This window comes from Scyliorhinus canicula, chromosome 3 (genome assembly GCF_902713615.1).
Source record: "Scyliorhinus canicula chromosome 3, sScyCan1.1, whole genome shotgun sequence".
NCBI classification, from domain to species: Eukaryota; Metazoa; Chordata; class Chondrichthyes; order Carcharhiniformes; family Scyliorhinidae; genus Scyliorhinus; species Scyliorhinus canicula.
The window spans coordinates 111,535,938-111,551,693 of record NC_052148.1 but is presented as its reverse complement, the minus strand read 5'-3'; the positions used below and the strand labels follow the sequence as shown (position 1 = coordinate 111,551,693).

At 47.0% G+C, this 15,756-nt stretch overlaps 1 protein-coding gene across 4 annotated transcripts in view; it reads left to right on the top strand.

Moving 5' to 3' along the window:
• LOC119962883 (calcium uptake protein 3, mitochondrial-like) overlaps positions 1 to 15,756 on the top strand; it is a 211,743-nt gene that overhangs the window by 70,220 nt on the left and 125,767 nt on the right. The gene's annotated exons all lie outside the window — the stretch shown is intronic.

Here is a 15,756-nt window from a genome sequence, read left to right as displayed (position 1 = left end):
TAGAACCGGGGCTGTAGTGAGCTTTGCTTTCAGCTCACCTCTTCATGCGTAGGCAGCCACTGGAATTCCGTCGGCATCTTGATGAGATGGTGGAGGGCCGTGGTGTGGGATACCATATTGGGAATGAATTTCCTGAGGAAGTTAACCATCCCGAGAAAGCGGAGGACCGCCTTCTTGTCCTCCGGGGTCTTCATGGCGTTGATCGGCGCAACCGTGTCGGCATCTGACCGCACACCCTGCTGCGAAATGTGGTCACGTAGGAATTTGATATCCGATTGACCAAATGAGCACTTGGCCCTGTTGAGCTGGAGACCATGTTCATGGATTCTTTGGAATACCTTCTTGAGGCGAGCGATGTGTTCCTGGGGCGTTGTGGACCAGATAATTACGTCGTCAACGTACACTCTCACCCCCTCGATGCCCTCCATCATCTGCTCCATGATGCGGTGAAATACTTCGGAGGCAGATATGATGCCAAAGTGCATCCGGTTGTAGCAGTAGCAGCTGAACGGGGTGTTGAACGTGCACAGCTTGCGACTGGACGCATCCAGCTGTATTTGCCAAAAACCCTTGGAGGCGGGTAATGCTCCCGCATGATGTTGCGGTTTAGATCCTTCGGGTCAATGCAAATGTGAAGCTCCCCGACGTCTTCTTTACGCAGACCATGGAGCTGACCCAGTCTGTGGGCTCTGTGACCTTCGATATGATGCCCTGGTCTTGGAGGTCCTGTAATTGCTTCTTCAGACGATCCTTGAGGGGTGCCGGCACCCAGCGTGGTGCATGAATTACAGGGGTGGCGTTTGGCTTGAGCAGGATTTTATATCAGTACGGGAGCGTGCCCATCCCATCGAATACGCTGTGGTACTGTGTGATAATGTCATCTATGTCGGCTTGCAAGTTTCCATCAGGCAAGGCCGTCGCCGGTGATGATGACATGGTGTGGACGCGCTGAACCAGGTTCAGGAGCTTGCAGGCTCGAGCACCGAGCAGGGATGCTCTGTCAGGCCCGACGATTTCAAACCGCAGCGTCGCCTTGATCGCTTTGTTGGCTACCCCTAGTTGACATGAGCCACTGGCAGTTATGGCATTTCCATTGTAGTCAAGGAGCTGGCAGGCCAATGGAAGAATGCTTGGTCTGGCGCGGATGGTGTCGAGGTCGGATTTTGAGATGAGGTTCGCCGATGCGCCGGTGTCCAGTTTGAACCGGATTTGAGCCTTGTTAACTGTGAGGACAGCACACCACGCATCGTCGGGATCCACTGAGGATGGAAAGGCGTTTCGCCGTTGTAGTGGAAGGCAACGCATGTGTCGTTATGATGCCCACCCGGTATGGGGACTTGAGGCACTCCGCATCAGGGTCTGTTGGGCTGTCGAGATCGGGATCTGGCATGATTGTTGTACTGGCTGTTGAGAGATGGAGCAGATCTGCAAAGAGCTGCGTAGTGGCCAAGCTTGCCACACTGTAGACACCGGCGTCCTTTTGCCGGCAATTGCCGCTTTAAGTGGGCGGAGCTACAATTCGAACACGTCTTGATGCCGACATCAGCGCATTCCGTGCGCCATCGCGCATGAGCAGTGGTGTCGGTCGATGTACGCACTTACGCAGTCGGGTTGTCGGTCTCGTCGTCTACTCGGTCGTGGTGCGCATGCGCAGGGACCCGGGAAAAGCACGTGAAACGGCCACTCCCCTCGATAGCCTGCACCCGTTCCACCTCGTGGAAGGCCAGCTTTGCAGTCTGTGCCGCCCTGATGTGGGAGTAACGATTCTTAGCATGCTCATGGACAACGCCTGTCTCGATAGCAACAGGGAGGGTCAACTGTTTGACTTTCAGGAGCTGCTGGCGAAGGGAGTCAGAGTGGACCCCAAAAACGATCCCGGATCATGGAATCAGCTGTCGAGTCATAGTTACATGACTGCGCTAGGATGCGGAGATGGGTCAAGAAGGACTGAAAAGGTTCATCCTTACCTTGAAGCCTCTGCTAGAAAACGTACCGTTTAAAGCTCTCATTCACCTCAATGTGGCAGTGGCTGTCGAACTTCAGCAGGACTGTTTTGAATTTCATTTTGTCTTCGCCTTCAGCGAACGTAAGGGAGTTGTAGATGTGGATGGTGTGGTCCCCTGCTGTGGAGAGAAATAGCGTGATCTTCCTGGCATCCGATGCGGCTTCGGGGTCGGAGGCCTTGATGTACAAGAGGAACTTTTGCTTGAAGATCTTCCAATTGGCGTCGAGGTTGCCGGAGCTGCGGAGGAGGCTGGATGTTTTCCATTTCACCGGATGGCTGCTTGCTGGTCAATGCTGATTTGCTCGAGGTAGATCCGTCAATATCAGTACCACTCTGGTACCATGATGTGTTAGGCAGGCTGATTCGATGTGGACTGCATTTGATGCAGGGAAGCTGGAAGCAGACTTCTGACACTGGAGAAAATCCAACACTGTTTTATTCAACGATAGAACTGATATACATGTTCAGCTGTGGGTCGACACTATACTAAACTGACTGGAGACCTTGGGCGGAATTCTCCGCAGGGGGCTGAATTTGTGAAGGCCGTCGTGAACTCGGCCGAAGTTCACGACGGCCTCGGAGCCCGCTCCCCGCACCTAATTCACCCCCACCCGGGGGGCTAGGAGTAGGCCTCCGTCTTTCTCGGCAGCGACCTCATCAAGCCGAGAATGTGAAGTCATCCGCGCATGCGCGGGTTGCCGGTTCCAACCCGCGCTTGCGTGGATGACTTCGTCGCGCAGACGGCACGCACCCGCGCATGCGCGGATGACTTTGTCGCGCAGACGGCACGAACCCGCGCATGCGCGGTGGCCGTCTTTCTCCTCAGCCGCCCGGCAAGACTTGGCGGCTTGATCTTGCCGGGCGGCAGAGGGGAAAGAGTGCGTCCGTTTTGGACGCTGGCCCGACGATCGGTGGGCCCCGATCGCGGGCCTTTCCCCTCCCGAGCACAGTCGTGGTGCTCCCATCCCAATCGGGCCCTTAGATGCCCCAAACGGGCATCTGGTGCCCGTTTCACGAATGCAGCGACCAGGTGTGTTTGCCGCCGTCGTGAAACGGGCGTGAAGGGCCGGCTGCTCGGCCCATCGGGCTCGGAGAATCGCCGTTCGTCGTGAAAAATGGCGAGCGGCGATTTTTCCGAGGCGGGGGGGGGGAGAATGGCGGGGGGGGTGGGGGGGGGGAGAATTGCGGGGGGCGCCAGGGGGGCGTAGAAAATGTCGGGGGGCCTTCCCGCGATTCTCCCAGGCCGCGTGGGGAGCGGAGAATCACGCCCCTTGTATTAGCCTGACCAGACTTGCTAGCTACCGCATGGTGTTTGCACTGGCTAGCTCGTGGACTTTGACTGTCTCAGTGGCTGGGTCCAGAGAGAGCGGGAAACCTAGTGCCCTCTGGCTTTATAGTGGTCGTGTCCTGTCTGGTGATTGGCTGCACTGTGTTGTGTGCCTGTCTGCACCTCATTATATACATGAGTGGATAGTATGACAGCGACTGTGCACAGCACGCGTATCAATTTGAGGGGGGGGAGCATCGCAACCCGGTGTCAAACTGGCGCCTGCCTCGATTTTGGCATCGGGCGCCATTCTCCACCCGATCGCCGTTCCCAATTTCAGCTTTGGGCAACTGAGAATCCTGCCCATTGCAGAAGTTTCAATTTCTATTTAATTTTATTTAAAGAAAATAGCAGGGAGGAGAATTAGAAACTAATATTGTCAAACGTGCAGTCTTTATTGTTTTTATAATATTAAAACTTACAAATACAAAAAATTAATAATTGCATTTAAAATAATCATTTTGATATTACTGGACACTATTATAAATGTCGAAAGGGACGTCAACACACATAGGACTGCAATCAAGATTTTGTGGGACAGGTAAGTGGAAAAGATGTAACTGATGGTGTAAGAGGGGCTCAGAGTGGAAAGTCTACATTGAGTCATTAATTGTGGGAGGAAAAGACATGGCAGAGGGCAGTGTGGGGACAATTACTCAAATAAAAATTCTGTGCATAAGTGTAGGCAGCAAAATATATTTTAAAATTAGTTGGAAGCACAAATTCATCTTAAGGGCTATGATGTAATAGTCAGAACAGAGACCTTACTACAAGGTGGGGATTATTGAGAATTAAATATTCCAGGCTAAGGAAGTTTAGAATGGACAAGGAAATTGGGAAAGAAGGAGGAATATTAACATACTATAGGAACGGATTTCATTAAGGGTGGTCCGGCAGTTGGAAACATCATGGTTGAATAGCAAAGGATGCAAGACTACGAATCTCCTGACAGTGATGTAGTGGGAGAATGTATAAGTATGAAGATACGGCAAGGTATGCAGCAAAGGTAGTGTAGCTTTGATGGGAGATATTGATCTGGAATTTGAGATAAGAATAATGGTGAGTACTCACCATTACTTAAGGAGTAAAGCATATGTGTGGAATCGGGGAATTGCAGGCCGGATTGCTCTATCCTCCACAAGCATTCTTACACCAATACACTGCCGAGAGATTTAGTACTCAAACACATTAAGGAAAACCTTTTGGATCAAATTGCATCTATTTCAATGCCAGAGGGATTCCAGGTAAGGCTGATGAACTCAGGGCATGGATAGGTACGTGGCATTGGGATATTCCAGCCATAACTGAAACATGGCTAAGGGAGGGACAGGACTGGCAGCTTAATGTTCCAGGGTACAGGTGCACTAGGCGGGACAGAGGTGGAGGAAAGAGAGGGGGAGTTGCATTTTTTGATTAAGGGGAGCATCACGGCAGTAGTCAAAGAAGAAATTTTTTTCTTTTTTTTTTTAAATTTAGAGTATCCAATTCACCTAGCCTGCACATCTTTGGGCTGTGGGGACGAAACCCACGCAAACACGGGGAGAATGTGTAAACTCCACACGGACAGTGACCCAGAGCCGGGATTGAACCTGGGACCTAGGCGCCGTGAGGCTGCAGGGCTAACCTACTGCGCCGCCATACTGCCCCGTCAGAGATCAAATAACCCAGGGATGATCCGACGAGACTTTGTGGGTGAAACTAAGAAATAAGAAGGGGATGGTAACTTTATTGGGGTTGTACTTTAGGCCCCCAAATAGTCAACAGGAATTAGAAGAGCATATATGCAGGGAGATTGGGGAGACTTGCAGGAGTAATAGGGTTGTTATAGTCGGGGATTTTAATTTTCCTAACCTAGACTGGGACTGCCATAGTGTTAAGGGCTCAGATGGGGTGGAATTTGTTAAGTGTGTTGAGGAAAGTTTCCTCAGGCAGTATGTGGAGAGTCCTACTCGGGAAAGAGCAAAACTTGACCTACTCTTGGGAAATGGGGCAGGGCAAGTGACTGAGGTGAGGGTGGGGGATCACTTTGGGACCAGTGACCATAATTCTATTAATTTTAAAATAGTTATGGAAAGGGACAAAACTGGTCCACAGGTGCAAGTTCTAAATTGGGGCCAGACAAATTAGACAGGAGCTTGCAGGGATTGATTGGAATAGCTTGTTTGAGGGCAAAGGGACCTCTAGCAAGTGGGAGGCCGTTAAAAGGGAAATAGCTGGAGTTCAGGGTCTATATGTTCTTGTTAGGGTGAAGGGCAAGGCTGGCAGGAGTAGGGAACCCTGGATGACGAAACATATTGAGGTTTTGGCCAGGAAAACAGAGGACGCATGGCTCAGGTATAAGCAGCTGGAATCAAAGGATTTTTTAGAGTGTACAGTGAATACAGGAGTATGCTCAAGAAGGAAATTAGGAGGGCAAAAAGAATGCATCAGGTAGCTTTGGCCGAGATAATCCAAAGGGATTCTTTAAGTAGATTAAAGGAAAAATAATAACGAGAGAGAGAATAGGACCCCTCAAGGACCAAAGTGAACACATATGTGAAACTGCAGGAGATGGGCGAGGTTCTCAATGAATATTTCTCCTCTGTTTACCATGGAGAAAGGCATGAAGACATGGGAACCTGGGAAGATTAATGGCGATATATTGGGGACAGTTCGCATTACAGTAGAGGAGGTGATGGACGTATTAAAATGTATGAAGGTGGATAAATCTCCTTGCCCTAACCAGGTATATCCAAGAACACTGCCTGAGGCTAGAGAAGAAATTGCGGGAGTCCTGGCTGAGATATTTGCATCGTCGTTGGCCATGGGTGAGGTACCAGAAGACTGCAGGGTAGCAAATGTTGTGCCCTTATTTAAGAAGGGCAGTAAAGAAGAACCTGTGAATTATAGACCGGTGAGCCGAACATCTGTGATGGGTAAGTTACTAGAGAGGATTCTGAGAGATAAGATATGCAGGCATTTGGAAAGATAGAGTTTGATTAGGAGTAGTCAGCATGGTTTTGTGCATGGGAGATCATGCTGTTCAAATTTGTCAGAGTTCTTTGATGAAGTGAGCAGGAAGGTTGATGAGGGCAGGGCGGTAGACATAATCAGTAAGGCCATTGATAAATTGGATATAAGAACATAAGAACATAAGAACTAGGAGCAGGAGTAGGCCATCTGGCCCCTCGAGCCTGCTCCGCCATTAAATTAGATCATGGCTGATCTTTTGTGGACTCAGCTCCACTTTCCGGCCCGAACACCATAACCCTTAATCCCTTTATTCTTCAAAAAAATATCTATCTTTACCTTAAAAACATGTAATGAAGGAGCCTCAACTGCTTCACTGGGCAAGGAATTCCATAGATTCACAACCCTTTGGGTGAAGAAGTTCCTCCTAAACTCAGTCCTAAATCTACTTCCCCTTATTTTGAGGCTATGCCCCCTAGTCCTGCTGTCACCCGCCAGTGGAAACAACCTGCCTGCATCTATCCTATCTATTTCCTTCATAATTTTAAATGTTTCTATAAGATCCCCCCTCATCCTTCTAAATTCCAATGAGTACAGTCCCAGTCTACTCAACCTCTCCTCATAATCCAACCCCTTCAGCTCTGGGATTAACCTAGTGAATCTTCTCTGCACACCCTCCAGCGCCAGTACGTCCTTTCTCAAGTAAGGAGACCAAAACTGAACACAATACTCCAGGTGTGGCCGCACTAACACCTTATACAATTGCAACATAACCTCCCTAGTCTTAAACTCCATCCCTCTAGCAATGAAGGACAAAATTCCATTTGCCTTCTTAATCACCTGTTGCACTTGTAAACCAACCTTCTGTGACTCATGCACTAGCACACCCAAGTCTCTCTGAACAGCGGCATGCTTTAATATTTTATCGTTTAAATAATAATCCCGTTTGCAGTTATTCCTACCAAAATGGATAACCTCACATTTGTCAACATTGTATTCCATCTGCCAGACCCTAGCCCATTCACTTAACCTATCCAAATCCCTCTGCAGACTTCCAGTATCCTCTGCACTTTTCGCTTTACCACTCATCTTAGTGTCATCTGCAAACTTGGACACATTGCCCTTGGTCCCCAACTCCAAATCATCTATGTAAATTGTGATCAATTGTGGACCCAACACGGATCCCTGAGGGACACCACTAGCTACTGATTGCCAACCAGAGAAACACCCATTAATCCCAACTCTTTGCTTTCTATTAATTAACCAATCCTCTATCCATGCTACTACTTTACCCTTAATGCCATGCATCTTTATCTTATGCAGCAACCTTTTGTGTGGCACCTTGTCAAAGGCTTTCTGGAAATCCAGATATACCACATCCATCGGCTCCCCGTTATCTACTGCACTGGTAATGTCCTCAAAAAATTCCACTAAATTAGTTAGGCATGACCTGCCCTTTAAGAACCCATGCTGCGTCTGCCCAATGGGACAATTTCTATCCAGATGCCTCGCAATTTCTTCCTTGATGATAGATTCCAGCATCTTCCCTACTACCGAAGTTAAGCTCACTGGCCTATAATTTCCTGCTTTCTGCCTACCTCCTTTTTTAAACAGTGGCGTCACTTTTGCTAATTTCCAATCCACCGGGACCACCCCAGAGTCTAGTGAATTTCGGTAAATTATCACTAGTGCATCTGCAATTTCCCTAGCCATCTCTTTTAGCACTCTGGGATGCATTCCATCAGGGCCAGGAGACTTGTCTACCTTTAGCCCCATTAGCTTGCCCATCACTCCCTCCTTTGTGATAACAATCCTCTCAAGGTCCTCATCTGTCATAGCCTCATTTCTATCAGTCGCTGGCATGTTATTTGTGTCTTCCACTGTGAAGACCGACCCAAAAAACCTGTTCAGTTCCTCAGCCATTTCCTCATTTCCCATTATTAAAACTCCCTTCTCATCCTCTAAAGGACCAATATTTACCTTAGCCACTCTTTTTTGTCTTATATATTTGTAAAAACTTTTACTGTCTGTTTTTATATTCTGAGCAAGTTTACTCTCATACTCTATCTTACTCTTCTTTATAGCTTTTTAGTAGCTTTCTGTTGCCCCCTAAAGATTTCCCAGTCCTCTAGTCTCCCAGCAATCTTTGCCACTTTATATGCTTTTTCCTTCAATTTGATACTCTCCCTTATTTCCTTAGATATCCACGGTCGATTTTCCCTCTTTCTTCCGTCCTTCCTTTTTGTTGGTATAAACCTTTGCTGAGCACTGTGAAAAATCGCTTGGAAGGTTCTCCACTGTTCCTCAACTGTTCCACCATAAAGTCTTAGCTCCCAGTCTACCTTAGCTAGTTCTTCTCTCATCCCCTTGTAATCTCCTTTGTTTAAACACAAAACACTAGTATTTGATTTTACTTTCTCACCCTCCATCTGTATTTTAAATTCCACCATATTGTGATTGCTCCTTCCGAGAGGATCCCTAACTATGAGATCATGAATCAATCCTGTCTCATTACACAGGACAAGATCTAGGACCACTTGTTCCCTCGTAGGTTCCATTACATACTGTTCTAGGAAACTATCGCGGATACATTCTATAAACTCCTCCTCAAGGTTGCCTTGACCGACCTGGTTAAACCAGCCAACATGTAGATATACAGTTGGTTTGATGGTAGGAAGCAGAGGGTAATGGTGGAAGGATGCTTGCCATACTGGAGGCCTGTGACTAGTGGTGTGCCTCAGGGGTCAGTGCTGGGCCCATTGCTGTTTGTTATCTATATCAACGATTTGGATGAGAATGTACAAGGCATAGAACATAGAACATAGAACGATACAGCGCAGTACAGGCCCTTCGGCCGTCGATGTTGCACCAACATGGAAAAAATCTAAAGGCCATCTAACCTACACTATGCCCTTATCATCCATATGCTTATCCAATAAACTTTTAAATGCCCCCAATGTTGGCGAGTTCACTACTGTTGCAGGTAGGGCATTCCACGGCCTCACCACTCTTTGCGTAAAAAACCCACCTCTGACCTCTGTCCTATATCTATTACCCCTCAATTTAAGGCTATGTCCCCTCGTGCTAGCCACCTCCATCCGCGGGAGAAGTCTCTCGCTGTCCACCCTATCTAACCCTCTGATCATTTTGTATGCCTCTATTAAGTCACCTCTTAACCTTCTTCTCTCTAACGAAAACAACCTCAAGTCCATCAGCCTTTCCTCATAAGATTTTCCCTCCATACCAGGCAACATCCTGGTAAATCTCCTCTGCACCCGTTCCAAAGCTTCCACGTCCTTCCTATAATGAGGCGACCAGAACTGTACGCAATACTCCAAATGCGGCCGTACTAGAGTTTTGTACAACTGCAACATGACCTCATGGCTCCGGAACTCAATCCCTCTACCAATAAAGGCCAACACACCATAGGCCTTCTTCACAACCCTATCAACCTGGGTGGCAACTTTCAGGGATCTATGTACATGGACACCGAGATCCCTCTGCTCATCCACACTACCAAGAATTTTACCATTAGCCAAATATTCCGCATTTCTGTTATTCTTTCCAAAGTGAATCACCTCACACTTCTCCACATTAAACTCCATTTGCCACCTCTCAGCCCAGCTCTGCAGCTTATCTATGTCCCTCTGTAACCTGCAACATCCTTCCGCACTGTCTACAACTCCACCGACTTTAGTGTCATCAGCAAATTTACTCACCCATCCTTCCGCGCCCTCCTCTAGGTCATTTATAAAAATGACAAACAGCAACGGCCCCAGAACAGATCCTTGTGGTACGCCACTCGTAACTGAACTCCATTCTGAACATTTCCCATCAACTACCACTCTCTGTCTTCTTTCAACTAGCCAATTTCTGATCCACATCTCTAAATCACCCTCAATCCCCAGCCTCCGTATTTTCTGCAATAGCCGACCGTGGGGAACCTTATCAAACGCTTTACTGAAATCCATATACACCACATCAACTGCTCTACCCTCGTCAACCTGTTCAGTCACCTTCTCAAAGAACTCGATAAGGTTTGTGAGGCATGACCTACCCTTCACAAAACCATGCTGACTGTCCCTAATCATATTATTCCTATCTAGGTGATTATAAATCGTATCTTTTATAATCCTCTCCAAGACTTTACCCACCACAGACGTTAGGCTCACCGGCCTATAATTACCGGGGTTATCTCTACTCCCCTTCTTGAACAAAGGGACCACATTTGCTATCCTCCAGTCCTCTGGCACTATTCCTGTAGCCAACGATGACCTAAAAATCAAAGCCAAAGGCTCAGCAATCTCTTCCCTGGCTTCCCAGAGAATCCTAGGATAAATCCCATCCGGCCCCGGGGACTTATCTATTTTCACCTTGTCCAGAATTGCCAACACTTCTTCCCTACGCACCTCAATGCCATCTATTCTAATAGCCTGGGTCTCAGCATTCTCCTCCACAATATTATCTTTTTCCTGAGTGAATACTGACGAAAAGTATTCATTTAGTACCTCGCTTATCTCCTCAGCCTCCACACACAACTTCCCACCACTGTCCTTGACTGGCCCTACTCTTACCCTAGTCATTCTTTTATTCCTGACATACCTATAGAAAGCTTTTGGGTTTTCCTTGATCCTACCTGCCAAAGACTTCTCATGTCCCCTCCTTGCTCGTCTCAGCTCTCTCTTTAGATCCTTCCTCGCTTCCTTGTAACTATCAAGCGCCCCAACTGAAACTTCACGCCTCATCTTCACATAGGCCTCCTTCTTCCTCTTAACAAGAGATTCCACTTCTTTGGTAAACCACGGTTCCCTCGCTCGACCCCTTCCTCCCTGCCTGACTGGTACGTACTTATCAAGAACATGCAATAGCTGTTCCTTGAACAAGCTCCACATATCCATTGTGCCCAACCCTTGCAGCCTACTTCTCCAACCAACACATCCTAAGTCATGTCTAATGGCATCATAATTGCCCTTCCCCCAGCTATAACTCTTGCTCTGCGGGGTATACTTATCCCTTTCCATCACTAACGTAAAGGTCACCGAATTGTGGTCACTGTTTCCAAAGTGCTCACCTACCTCCAGATCTAACACCTGGCCTGGTTCATTACCCAAAACCAAATCCAATGTGGCCTCGCCTCTTGTTGGCCTGTCAACATATTGTGTCAGGAAACCCTCCTGCACACATTGTACAAAGAATGACCCATCTAATGTACTCGAACTATATCTTTTCCAGTCAATATTTGGAAAGTTAAAGTCGCCCATAACAACTACCCTGTTACTTTCGCTCTTTTCCAGAATCATCTTCGCCATCCTTTCCTCTACATCCCTAGAACTATTAGGTGGCCTATAGAAAACTCCCAACAGGGTGACCTCTCCTTTCCTATTTCTAACCTCAGCCCATACTACCTCGGAAGAAGAGTCCCCATCTAGCATCCTTTCCGCCACCGTAATACTGTCCTTGACTAGCAGCGCCACACCTCCCCCTCTTTTGCCCCCTTCTCTGAGCTTACTAAAACACCTAAACCCCGGAACCTGCAACAACCATTCCTGTCCCTGCTCTATCCATGTCTCTGAAATGGCCACAACATCGAAGTCCCAGGTACCAACCCATGCTGCCAGTTCCCCTACCTTATTTCGTATACTCCTGGCATTGAAGTAGACACACTTCAAACCACCTACCTGAACACTGGCACCCTCCTGCAAAGTCAAATCTGTGCTCCTGACCTCTATACTCTCAATCTCCCGTACCCCAAAACTACAATCCAGGTTCCCATGCCCCTGCATGATCAGTAAGTTTGCAGATGACACTAAAATAGGTGGTATTGTAGACAGTGAGAAAGGTTATTAAAAATTGTAGCAGGATCTTGATCAGCTGGGGAAGTGGGCCGAGAAATGGCAAATGGATTTGATACAGAAAAGTGTGAGATGTTGTATTTTGGAAAGTCAAATCAAGGTAGGACTTTCACGGTGAATGGTAGTACCTTGGAGAGTATCGTGGAACTGAGGAGCCTTGGCGTTCAGGTGCATTGTTCTCTAAAAGTGGAGTCACAGGTAGATAGGCCCGTGAAGAAGGCTTTTGGCATGCTGGCCTTCATCAGTCAGGGCATTGAATATAGAAGTTGGGAAGTTATATTGTAGTTGTACAGGATGTTGGTGAGGCCACACCTGGAGTATTGTGTTCAGTTTTGGTCGCCTTGCTATAGGAAAGATGTTGTTAAACTGGAGAAAATGCAGAAGAGATTTAGAAGGATGTTGCCAGGACTCGAGGGACTGAGTTATAGGGAGAGATTGGATAGGCTGGGATGTTTTTCTTTGGAGCGTAGGAGACTGAGGTGTGATCTTATAGAGGTGTATAAGATCATGAGAGTTATGGATAGGGTGAATGACTCTGTCTTTTTCCTAGGTTGGGGAATCGAAAACTAGAGGGCATAGGTTTAGGTTAAGAAGGGAAAGAATTAATGGGAACCTGAGGAGCAACTTATTTACACAGAGGGTGGTAAGTATGTGGAAAGAGTGGTTGAGGCAGGAACATTGACACCATTTAAAAGGCATTTGGACACATGCATGGATAGGAAAGGTTTAGAGTGATATAGGCCAAATGCAGTCAAATGGGGATAGCTTAGATGGACTTTTTGGTTGACATGGATCAGTTTGGGCCTCGGCAGTTCCATGTCATAGATTCTGTGATTCTAGGAATTGGCACAAGGACAAGAAAAAACAACTCATGGTTGACAATTGGTTATTTTTTTTGGATTGGAGCTTGGTATAAAATAGTGTTCCCATAAAGATCAATGCTAGGACCACTACTTTTTGTGTGAAACATATATATAAATGGCTTGGATTCTGGACTACAAAGTAGAATTTCAAAATTTGCTAGTTTTGCCAAACTTGAAGGAGTGCCAATTAGTGAGGCCAAACAAATCACCGGCAACATTAAATAGGCTAGCAGAATGGGTAGGCAAGTGGCAGATGATTAATTTTTACAGAGAAAGGGAAAGGCAATCTAGCCTTAATGAGCGGCATTTAATCCAGGTGATGGGGATCTCACTCGTTGACTGGCAAACCCTCCATCTTCTCCTTTGGGGGAGGCCCCTGGGCTTAAATGACCAGCGGAGGGGATTCCCCAGTATTCAGGATCCCAGGAGCAGAAATCCCCCTCCCTCCACCCAAGATCTACCACCCAAGCAGATGTCAGCAGTTGACCATTGGAGGTGGTGCCAGTACCACCAGCGCTGCATCCCACCAGTGCCCACAGGTGAGCGACAGCAGGAAGGGGGTCACGGGAGATGTGTGAGATGGGGGTCAGCAGTAAGGGCAGGCTCTCAGGTGACCGCCCCATCCCACTTTCCGATGTCGGGACCCTTGGTCAGGCACTGAGTGCCTTTGAGTAAGGGAGCTCCACAGGAGGTCACAAACAAAACATGACGGTTTTGATTTTTGGAGTTTCCATGTGGTGACTGACCCATCAGCCACTAGTTGAATACCAGCAGTGGTGGGATAAGCCCCTCATGGGCCCCAATTGGCAGTGGAGCTGCCAAACCTAAATTCCCTCATTACTTTCCGAACTACCCACCTTCCCACTGCACGCCACACACAGTCCAAACCCAAGGAATGGAGCTAGTTCAAAAACAGAACATACTGGATAATCTCAGCAGGTCTGACAGCATCTGTGGAGAGAAAAGGGAGATAACGTTTCGAGTCTGGATGACTCTTTGTCAAACCTAGAGACACCTGGAAATGGGATCAGATTTATACTGTAGTGGGGGGGGGGGGGGCAGTGGGACTGGATAGGAGGCCAGTGATAGGTGGAGATTGACAAAAATGTGGAGGACAGAAGACAAAAGGAGTATAAATGGGGGTGATTAGGGCAAAGAAGGATGCTGATAGCAGCATATAAAGAGGTTAGAATGTGTGAATGGTAGAACAAAATTGAGCAGTGTGCCAAAGGGCAATAGGACTAATTGGCCCAGTGTGTGGTGGGGGGGTGGGGGGGGGGGGGGGGGGGGGGGGGTGGGGGGGGGGGGGGGGTGGGGGGGGGGGGGGGAAGAGACAATGGTGAGGGGAAAAACAGATCAATGGAAGAAATGAAAGTAAATTGATAGAAATAAAAATGGAATGAAGGTGGAAGAGAGAGTTCATCGTCTGAAGTTGTTGAACTCAATGTTAATTCCGGAAGGCTGTAACGTGCTTAATCGGAAGATGAGATCCTGTTCCTCCAGTTTGCGCTGGGCTTCACTGGAACATTGCAGCAAGCCAAAGATGGACATGTGAATGTGAGAGCAGGACGGTGAGTTGAAATGTCTGGGTCCTACTTGCGGACAGACAGGAGATGAGAGCCAATTAGCTGTTGGACAACTAACAAACATAAATTCAAACCCTCATTTGGCAGGCGGCAGATACCAGATGTTTCTCCTGTATGGCATAGTCTGCAATTCAATTCATTACAAAATATGCACGCACTTTCCCATCCGTCTCCTGACCTTGACTTGCTCATACACCATACTCCATCAAGCTAGGGTTCAGTCTGTTCAAACATGCACAGCTTTAGCAGCAGAACCTAAAACAAAATAGACATAGAAGTTCACATGTTCAGTTTAGGCTTATTTTGGCATTAATTGCTGATAAAGGTTGTCATCTCTTTTAGGATGCTGAGCAACACATTGATGTTGGCTGGAGCTCTCTTTGCAATCATTCCAGTTTTCTCTCACAAATCAGTGCTGTAGTTTGACCTTGAATCTTGTACATATTAGTGAGATGGTTTGCCTGTTACTTCAGATACTTTTGAGTTTTTCAATTTTATCTGTGCAAGATCATTTCCAGCATTCTTTACTTCCTTTAAAATCTAAACAAGCATTAGCTTCAGTTGTTTAAATGTTCAAGCTGTTACCCACCAATTCTTTATGCACAGTGAACTGATGCTATTTGCACAAGTCTGTAGTAATGCACCTGATTAGTTTGAAACCCTTTTGCAACTCACGTGCATAGTGAAATGAAATGAAATGAAAATCGCTTATTGTCACATGTAGGCTTCAAATGAAGTTACCGTGAAAAGCCCCTAGTCGCCACATTCCGGCCTGTTCAGGGAGGTTGGTACGGGAATTGAACCGTGCTGCTGGCCTGCCTGGGTCTGCTTTCAAAGCCAGCGATTTAGCCCTGTGCTAAACCAGCCCCTATTTATGTGAACCAGCTCTGCCTACTAAAGCCGATTTAATTTGAGCCAAATTCATGAAAAGAGAATTTATACATGTCTAACTTTAGGACAAATGCAGAGTTCAGCATATGTCCAATATTTTGGATTAAAGAAAAATAATTTCTTGATATAGGGATGGGTGCAGATGTATGGATTATTTTCAGTTGATTAAATGTTCTTTGCAAATGTTTACATCATAAACGTGCCAGCAGTTGGCAATCAATTTAACAGGAAATCTTTTGATCCAAACTGGGACATCAGTAAACATTTAACTACAATTAATGCT